Raw genomic sequence first — 9,307 nt, 5'->3', positions numbered from 1 at the left:
GGGGGGCATCCTCCTGGGCGTTTTCATTGTGTTATACCCAAAGCCACCAGGTAAATGAGGCAGGACCCTTACAGTATTTTTTTCCTCTCCTGCCCACCTTGCGAGATTCTGCGGATTTCTTCGGGCGAAAAGATTCCAAACTTTGTTTTGTTTTTCACCGGATTTTTCAAGCTTCGAGTGAATTAATTAAAATAAATTTCAATGTTCTTCATCGGTGAAAATTAACTCTGCTGAATTTAATTATACCATGTAAACAATTTATTTGGATCAAATAAAGATTTATTGATGATAAAAAGACGTTTATTTAATATAAGCAGTAGCTGAAGCAAAAAAAAAATTTAATTTGAATAAATAAAAATTATTTATTTATTATTTAATTATTTATTACTTATTATTTATTATTATTTAATTTTTCAAGCTTCGAGTGAATTATTTAAAATAAATTTCAATCTTGTTCATCGGTGAAAATTAACTCTGCTGAATTTAATTATACCATATAAACAATTTATTTGGATCAAATAAAGATTTATTGATGATAAAAAGACGTTTATTTAATATAAGCAGTAGCTGGAGCAAAAAAAAATTTAATTTGGATAAATAAAAATTATTTATTTATTATTTAATTATTTATTACTTATTATTTATTATTATTTAATTTTTCAAGCTTCGAGTGAATTGTTTAAAATAAATTTCACTGTTGTTCATCGGTGAAAATTAACTCTGCTGAATTTAATTACACCATAGAAACAATTTATTTGGATCAAATAAAAATTTATTGATGATAAAAAGACGTTTATTTAATATAAGCAGTAGCTGAAGTAAAAAAAAAATTTAATTTGAATAAAAACTTTATTTCCTGCTATTTAAATAAACTTATTCATTTGATTAAAATAAATCCTGTTTCTTATTTCAAGAGACAGGATTTAATTATATCAAATAAACAATTTATTCATTTGAAATAAACGACTTTTCTCGATACAAGAAAAATATTTATTTATTAATTATTAACGAAAAATTTATTTGCATCAAATAGATTTATTAATTTTTTTCAATCGTTATTTTACATCGCTTCGACCCGGTTATGGTAAATTTTATTTCGTACTATTTAAATAAACTCATTCATTTGATCAAAATAAATCTTTTTCTGTTCAAGAGAAGTAATTTAATTACATCAAATAAACAATTTACTCATTTCAAATTGATAAATTTGTTACTACAGAAAAAATATTTATTTATTATTACCAAAGAATTTATTTGCATCAAATAGATTTACCAATGATTAAAAAAACCATTCGTTTAACATAAACAGTCCCCGCAGTAAAAAAAACCAATGTAACTTGAATAAAAACACTATTTCGTGCAATTTAAATAAACCCATTAATTTGATTAAAATAAATTATTCTCCCGGGTCCTCCAATGACCCAAAATTCACCTAAAAATCATCACTTTTATTTATCAACGAATCCCAGTTGTGCGCACATGTGGGCTGAATTACAATTCCCGTAATTTTTCAAAACGCCTCTCATTTTTCTTTTTATTTCTATTAACGTCGGGTCTTTATCACAGTTGCCGTTGAATATAAACGTCTCCACTGGAGTTGTACTCTCTCTTCTCACTCGGACACATGTATACATTTATAATACATAGGTACTGGGTTAACTCTGTGAGACGGTACGAGGAGATCGTCTCGTGTCTCGGTGGGCGCCCGGTCGTGGGCGTCGCGGTGCCCAAGGCGCCCACTCTGTTCGCCCACGCGACCCGGGTTATATACCCAATGCTATTTCCCCTCCCCCCGTCCCCAGCCGCCCCCATCGCCCGAGTAAACTGCACGTTGAGGCCTACTTTCGTCTCCCCGACTTTTACAAGTTTTCACGATAAAAATGGTGGTACAAAAAGTACATCCCACGACGCTGAATCCAGAGGAAAATTCGATTTAGGGGAATTAGGGGGCTGAGAAAAAAATTAACTCGGCGGAAAAACTGTATGAACGTGAGAACATTTGATGGAGTGGAACAGATTTACTTGAGGGAAATTAACCAACTTGATGGAAGGAAATTCAATATCTTTCACAAAAATTAAATTTTTGTCGTGATCACCAGAAATACCCCTGGAAGAATTCGAACTGTCGGCAGAAGAAAATATAATCTATTGTACGACAATCATTTGATCTGAGAGAACTCGATAGGTTTATACCATAAAAAGAATGCATTGACGAGGAAAAAAATTTTTTTTCCCCAAAAAAAATTGTCCCCTCGAAATTATTTAGTTTTGCCACTAATACAGTTATCGGCAAGAAAATTGTAGTTTCCCCTTGAAGTTATCATTTGTTCCGTGGAAGTTAAGCACTTGAAAAAAATTTTCTCACATGAGTGTTTGACCCTTGAACCCTCAAAAATCTCCTAAACGGAATTTGACGCTGATTAAACCTCCCCTAGGTTCAGTTTCATGGAACCAGCAAAAGATTTGCCAGCGGAAAGTACAATTTAGGAGAATTCTAGGGGTATTCAAAGATTTCCCAGTCATGAAAAAAATTGTTCGCACTTGAAAAAAATTTGCTCACATGATTGTTTGACCCTTGAACCTTTAAAAATCTCCTAAACGGAATTTGACGCTGATTAAAATTCCCCTAGGTTCAGCTTCACGAAATCAGCAAAAAAATTTCCAGCGGAGAATGAGAATCAGGAGAATCTGAAGGTGTTCACAAATTCTTAAGTCATGAGCAATTGTTCGCAATTGAAAAAAAATTGCTGACATGATTATCTGACCCTTGAACCCACAAAAACCCCCTAGTTTCATCTTCATCAAACCGGCAAACGATTTTCCAGCGGAAAGTACAATTTAGGAGAATTCTAGGGGTATTCAAAGATTTCCCAGTCATGAACAAAATTGTTCGCACTTGAAAAAAATTTGCTCACATGATTGTTTGACCCTTGAACTCCCAAAAATCTCCTAAACGGAATTTGACGCTGATTAAAATTCCCCTAGGTTCAGCTTCACGAAATCAGCAAAAGATTTTCCAGCGGAGAATGAGAATCAGGAGAATCTGGAGGTGTTCACAAATTTTTAAGTCATAAGCAAAATTGTTCGCAATTGAAAAAAAATTGCTGACATGATTATTTGACCCTTGAACCCAGAAAAACCCCCTAGTTTCATCTTCATCAAACCGACGAACGACTTTCCAGCGGAAAGTACAATTTAGGAGAATTCTAGGGGTGTTCAAAGATTTCCCAGTCATGAACAAAATTGTTCGCACTTGAAAAAAATTTGCTCAGATGATTATTTGACCCTTGAACCCACAAAAATCCCCTAGTTTCGTCTTCATCAAACCGGCGAACGATTTTCCAGCGGAAAGTACAATTCAGGAGAATTCTAGGGGTGTTCAAAGATTTCCCAGTCATGAACAAAATTGTTCGCACTTGAAAAAAATTTGCTCACATGATTATTTCACCCTTGAACCCTCGAAAATCCCCTACACTGAATTTTCCTCCGGCCAAATGTCCTTTAGTGTCACCTTTATAAAACCAGCGAAGGATTTTCGAGCAGAAAATCAGAAATAGGAGAATCTAGGGGTGTTCAAAGGTTCTTAACTCAGAGCAAAGTTGTTAGCACTTGAAAAAAATGTTCTCACATGATCATTTGACCCTTAAGCCCCCCAAAATCCCCTGCTTTCATCTTCATGAAACCAGCGAAGGATTTCCCAGCGGAAAATCAGATTCAGTAAAATCTAGGGGCGTTCAAAAACAGTAAAGTCATGAGCAAAATTGTTCATACTTGAAAAAAAAATTACTTGACCCTTGAACCCTCGAAAATCCCCTAAATCAACTTTTACCATCACAAAAATTCCAGCATCATGAAGCCCGCGAACAACCCACATAAAAACTTTCACAATTCTTCGCCCCCCAAAACCCCCTAAAATCCATTTCCGCCGCCCCCCACTCCCACCCCTTCACCCCAACGATTTCCAAACTTTCGCCAAATCCCCCAACAATTCCCCACATGCACTGAAAATAATAAAGAAACCATTTCGACTCGAGGTCATCCTCATCTATTTGAAGAAACAAGTTTTTTTAACTTCATTCTGCACCGAGAGACAAGATAGTTTTCATTCGTATCTATCTTGAGACTCTTCCTTCCATCATATAATATCGTGGCGGGGGTTTGGAAACAAGCGTACCATTCAGGCCGACGCTCGACGAATGGAATGTGGCTATCGGGGGACCTCAAGCCCAACCGCCTAGCCCCCTCTCGCCCCTCCCCCCTCCAGCCCCCCCGCACCCCCCGACCCCCTCCGCCCGCACAAGAATCGTATGTGTGAGTAGCCTGAGAGCGATTGCCACAGGTCAGAGCCTTCAAGTCAACTACACACAATCGAGTTGACTCGCCAAGATAATGCCTTGAAACATTTTTCGTAAGCGATAGGCTATGGGAAGCTGTTTCACCTAGTGAATTAACCGATGAAATTGTGTCACCCCCCCCCCTCCCCCCCGCGGTGCTGAAAATGCCGCGAATTGCGACGAAATGTCAAGAATTAACAGTTCAATTGTCCGAAATATTCCTCGACAGAAGGAATGGAATACTGACAGCACCTGTCACGGAGAAACGATTTTCCAGGGAGAAAAGGTGCATTCCAGGGAACACAATCGACAGCCCCTGAGGAATGTTCAGCAAAAAAAAAAAGGGGGGAGAGAAAATTACCCGCAGGACGTTGTCTTCCCACGGAAGTATTCCCGTCCGTCTCCAGCACTGCTGTTCACCACCACCGGCTCAATAACCGGCGCACCACCCTTGTTCACCGAATTAATCCAGCACTTCACTTTTGATACTTCAATTTCCATCTGATACCCTCAACCACTTGAACAATTCAACTCTCTCGTTGCACTGGTTAATCCGAGTCGACGGGGAGTACTGGTTAACGCATGGGGCTCGAGTGCACTGTTACAATCCACTGGTGATGATTTCTATCGGGAGAGCAAGGGCACACAATTTTCAATCGCAAATTGCTAACAATTGGCTTGAAACAATTCGATTCATGGGAAATCTTAATTCGGGCGGTTGAAATTTCCCGGGCGTTTGGTTAGTCCGATGCGCGCGCATCGGCCGCCGGCGAACGACTGAATCGTCGTTGCGTTTGTGGCTCCCATTGGACGACGGTAGAGTGGGTGAAAATGATGAGTGCACGGTGGGGAGAGAGAGAGGGGGGCGGGAGAGAGGGGGGGGGAGAGGGGAAGGGGGGAGGCAGGAAACGCCGTGGAGAGCCATACGCACATCTCTCCGTAATGCCCCTGGTGTTTGATGATGAAGGGGAACCATTGTGAGGGGTCAGAGGGGCAGAGAGAGGGGTCGAGGGGGTGGAGGAGGGGTAGAGTGAGAGGGAGGACGGAGATGGGGGCTTCCCCGGCGGCGGAAGGGAGAGAGAGAGAGAGTGAGGGAACGGAGACGACATCTGGCGGCGGCGGGGCGGACGAGCTTTCCGCCTCGGGGTTTTTATGAATGGATGGAAGCTATCATTGAAGTTTCGATTGAATGGAAACATCACGCGCTCTCTACACTCAACTACGGGAGACGCGGCCATTGCCTTCGGGCGGGAATTTTGAATGGACTAGCGCCAGTGTTGATGGGCTTTTATTGGGATCTTTTACCTGGCAGATTCGATATTCGGTTTTTCGATCAATTGTTTGGAGCTATTCTCATGGGAAACGGGGGGAAAATGCTCTTGCAGTGGGGAAAATGCTCTTGTAGCTCTTCTATCAATTGTTTATTTGGCTTTATTAAATTGAATGAGATTTTTTTTCAACTAATTTTGAAGGATTTTCAACTAAGTTGAATGTTATCGTCATCGGTATTCTTATTATTCCTTTTTTCTTACGACCGATTGTCTTTTTTACAGTTCTCTCTCTTTTAACTTCGACTTGATGGCAATGAAACAAACATTTTAAGCTACGACTGAATTCATTTGAAGCATAATATTCAAAGATATCCCCGGAATTCTGTTTTTCAAAAAAAAAAAAAAAAAATTTGCAAATTTTCCTGCCTGCATCTTCGAACTCGGTCGAAAGGACGTCCAAACAATTTTTTTCAGCCACCATTCAATCAATTCAGAACATTTTTTTTAGTTATCGTGGGACACCCAATTTTCGAAAAAATTCAAAAATTAAAAACTAATCGATGAATTAAATTTCAATCAATGGCGATCGATAGGGCTCAACAATACCTACATTTGAAAAAAAAATATGGGGCTGAAGCTAGCGAAATTAAGGGTCAAAGATCGTGTGAGCATCTTCGAGTGCTCACGAGCATAAAAATAAATGAGAATAAAACATGAAATTTCTCCACAATTCGAAAAACCGAAAAAATCACCAGAAGACAAATGAAAAAAACCTCTCAATTTTTGAAATCCCGCATTAGATTTCTCTCACCGAACATCGTATTCCCATAAAAAAAAGCGTATCCCCCTTAATTACAACTCTTCTTTTTCCTCTCGTCTTTCACGGATTAAATGCAAATGAGGACCACAACAGGAAGCCCATAATTTTGTTTGAAAATTCCCCGGTCTTCTCGATTTCATCGTTGCCATCGATCCCTCTCTCCTCTCACCTATTGGCCATTACCACCGGGATATCTATCTAAAAAAAAAATCCACGACCGAGCGAGAGAGATAGCACCCGGGGGATAAAGACTGCCAGTCCCTGCTGTTGGCTCTATGGAGCCCGTGGACTAGAGATTCCCCTTCGTCCGGTTGAATCTTCTCTCTTCATCTCCCGTTTTATCCCCTCCTTTATTTTTTATCCCCGTCCCTCTTTTTTTTCACTCCTCTCATCCGACTGTAGTACGAGGCACTCGGAGCTTGCTCGATACCGGATGCTGGTGGAACTGAGGGCATTAACAGTTTTTGTGCGTGGGGCAGCGTTATCTCAGTGACACGGCACCCAGTGCTTGGACATCCTCACACTATCCCCCCATCACCATTTATTCATTGTTTCAACTATTGCATATTCAGGATTAAATTCATGGGACGAAAAAAATTTTTCACCGATAAACCTCAAGTGCAGCATCACCGACCAGTCTGTAAGGGTCAGTATCTGCCGACCAAACGATGCGATTGGGACGAGTCAAAGCTCATTTGAAAGCCCGAAAAAAAAACTTCAAAATGAAAGAAAAATCGGCGAATTCGCCTCTGCCGATGCCGAGTTATCGCCGATTGAAAAACCCCCTCGCCGCACTCCCCCCGACGTTCGAGAAATAATCACATCAATCACTCCAATTGACTGAAAATCTCTCAATGAACCATTACAAGCGTATTTTGACTGCTCCCGTTATATCATAGATTTCGTATCGCTAAATTGACGCAATCGATCGCGGATAACCCGGCGATAAAAACAACTCAGATAATTTAATTCCTCCAATTCACATCAGTTTCCCCACTCTAAATTCCGTTATAACCAACGAGTTTGTATTACCCCCACAAATAAAACTCCGAATGCGCTCAGATGATACAATTTTAATTGTCTCAAACGTCAACATTTGCGCGAGTTCAGAACGGAGAGCGCTGTCTCCGCCTGAAAGCGCTCCCATCCGGCGAAAAAAAAAAAAAAAAAAAAAAAAAAAAAAAAAAAAAAAAAAAAAAAAAAACGAGAGAACGAGAAAGGAGGAAAGACGGAGAGAGGTAAGAAGTCAAAGTCTTGGGTTGGGCGGAGAGTATGTAAAAGGAAGAGAGGCCGATGTTTTTAGGACCGCATCGTGCAGCAAGGCCCCCAGGAAGGTCGACCGCCTTCTTCACCGGCCAAGTGTGTTGGTTAGTGTATTCCCAACCAGGTAAGACCCCCCGTCCCCGCCTCACCTATTTCTTTACTCCTGTGCATATAAACCGAGTTCTAACTCGAGTGCAAATTGCAATCCGTTGTTTTTCCGTCGCATTGAAAATTCAAGACGAGTGTTTGGTGGAGATTGAAGGTAATTGTTTGGCGGGGGGGAGGGGGGGGGGGAACAGGATAATTAAGGATGTGCAAGTACTTCAGTCAAATTGAGACTTCAGTTTTGGCGAAAATCGTGCCGTCCCCACGCTTTTTCGGATTTTTCGTCGTTGAATACATTTTTTCGGGAATTTCTTGAATGAATATTGTGAACAATATTTTATTCAATTTCACACTTGACGATAGTTGGTCTAACCTCTAATGATCGTACGGCAACACTGCACGTGTGTTCCATATAACCTCGTAAATTCGGTCCGAGTAGTCACTTGAGCGGATCGTTGCCAGACGTCAGGAACGCGCGGATTCAAACCGCCGAATATGGCCGTCGTACCAATCAAGAAGCTTTTAATTTGATCGTTTGCAATTATCTGTCCGGAAACTTGTGTTTTTTAGTGTCCCAAAAAAAACTAGAGAGTATAACGAACAAATTCATGTGCGGTTATGTGTGCGAGAAAACGCTTCAAGACTATGAACTAGTGGATTGAAGGTGGGAGTATACAGCTCTTACGGTCGCAATGTGTTGAATTTCATTTTTAAAACAATCCTTTTCTCGAAAGAATGTTCGCAAACCAAAGTTGATATTGCGCCTAAAAAATACTCTCGGTCTAATCTCCAAAAATCGCCTGAACCACTTGTAGACCCTCAACTTATTTCACTCGAAAAAATATCAGACGGCAAAATGAATGGTTTTCTTTCGGAGCAGAGCAGAATAGAACGGAATTTTTCATTTTTAGAGAATGGAATAGTGCAGTAATAGCGGAAAATTGTTAGTTAAATAATAATAATGTCCCGTATTCGTGGAAAATAATCTCACCGTCTCGTTCTGGCAAGTCTACAGGCATCTATATTTACTCCACTCACGAGATCTATCCTCGTTCAACTCGGTTCATTCATGAATCTCCGTCTCCGTCGCACCACCGCGCGAATTCCCCCCACCCACCGGCCGCTATCTCCCTCTCTCGACAACTCACGTTCATTCATCCCCTCTCACTCTCCGCCGCGGTTTATTCAATAATGCCGGCCATCTCTATTCAATTCCCTCCAGTTTCATTTCCAATGTGTCTCGATACAGTGGAGGGTTTTAGTTGTTAAATAAATACACACGAGGTGAGAGGGCGGGAGGCGAGTGGAGAAGCCAGACGGAGGAGAGAGGGAGACGCATCTGTAAACCCGGCTAAAATCGTGGTGGCGTGCTTTCTCGAGGTGCCCGTAAGTTCGTGAGATACCGAAATAGGAACCCGAAGAGTAAACCTCGAGAGGGACAGATTCGACCCCGAAGAGCGAGCGAGCGAGAGAGAGAGAGAGAGAGAGAGAGAGAGAGAGAGAGAGAGAGAGAG

The 9,307-nt window shown here is 40.8% G+C and overlaps 1 protein-coding gene across 2 annotated transcripts in view; it reads right to left on the bottom strand.

The window, feature by feature from the left end:
- LOC107036825 (protein sprouty) overlaps positions 1-9,307 on the bottom strand; it is a 29,699-nt gene that overhangs the window by 4,424 nt on the left and 15,968 nt on the right. Inside the window, exon 1 of one of the 2 annotated variants that reach the window (XM_015255024.1) lies at positions 4,696-5,092. The exons of the other annotated variant lie outside the window; for it this stretch is intronic. The gene's annotated coding sequence lies outside the window, so the exon portion shown is untranslated. Of the gene's footprint in view, positions 1-4,695; positions 5,093-9,307 lie in introns of those variants that run through there. 2 annotated transcript variants of the gene reach the window in all.

This window comes from Diachasma alloeum, unplaced genomic scaffold (genome assembly GCF_001412515.2).
Source record: "Diachasma alloeum isolate Michigan unplaced genomic scaffold, Dall2.0 Dall_scaffold_00211, whole genome shotgun sequence".
NCBI classification, from domain to species: domain Eukaryota; kingdom Metazoa; phylum Arthropoda; class Insecta; order Hymenoptera; family Braconidae; genus Diachasma; species Diachasma alloeum.
Note: the sequence above shows the minus strand (reverse complement) of the source record. Positions and strands in the feature narration are given on the sequence as shown.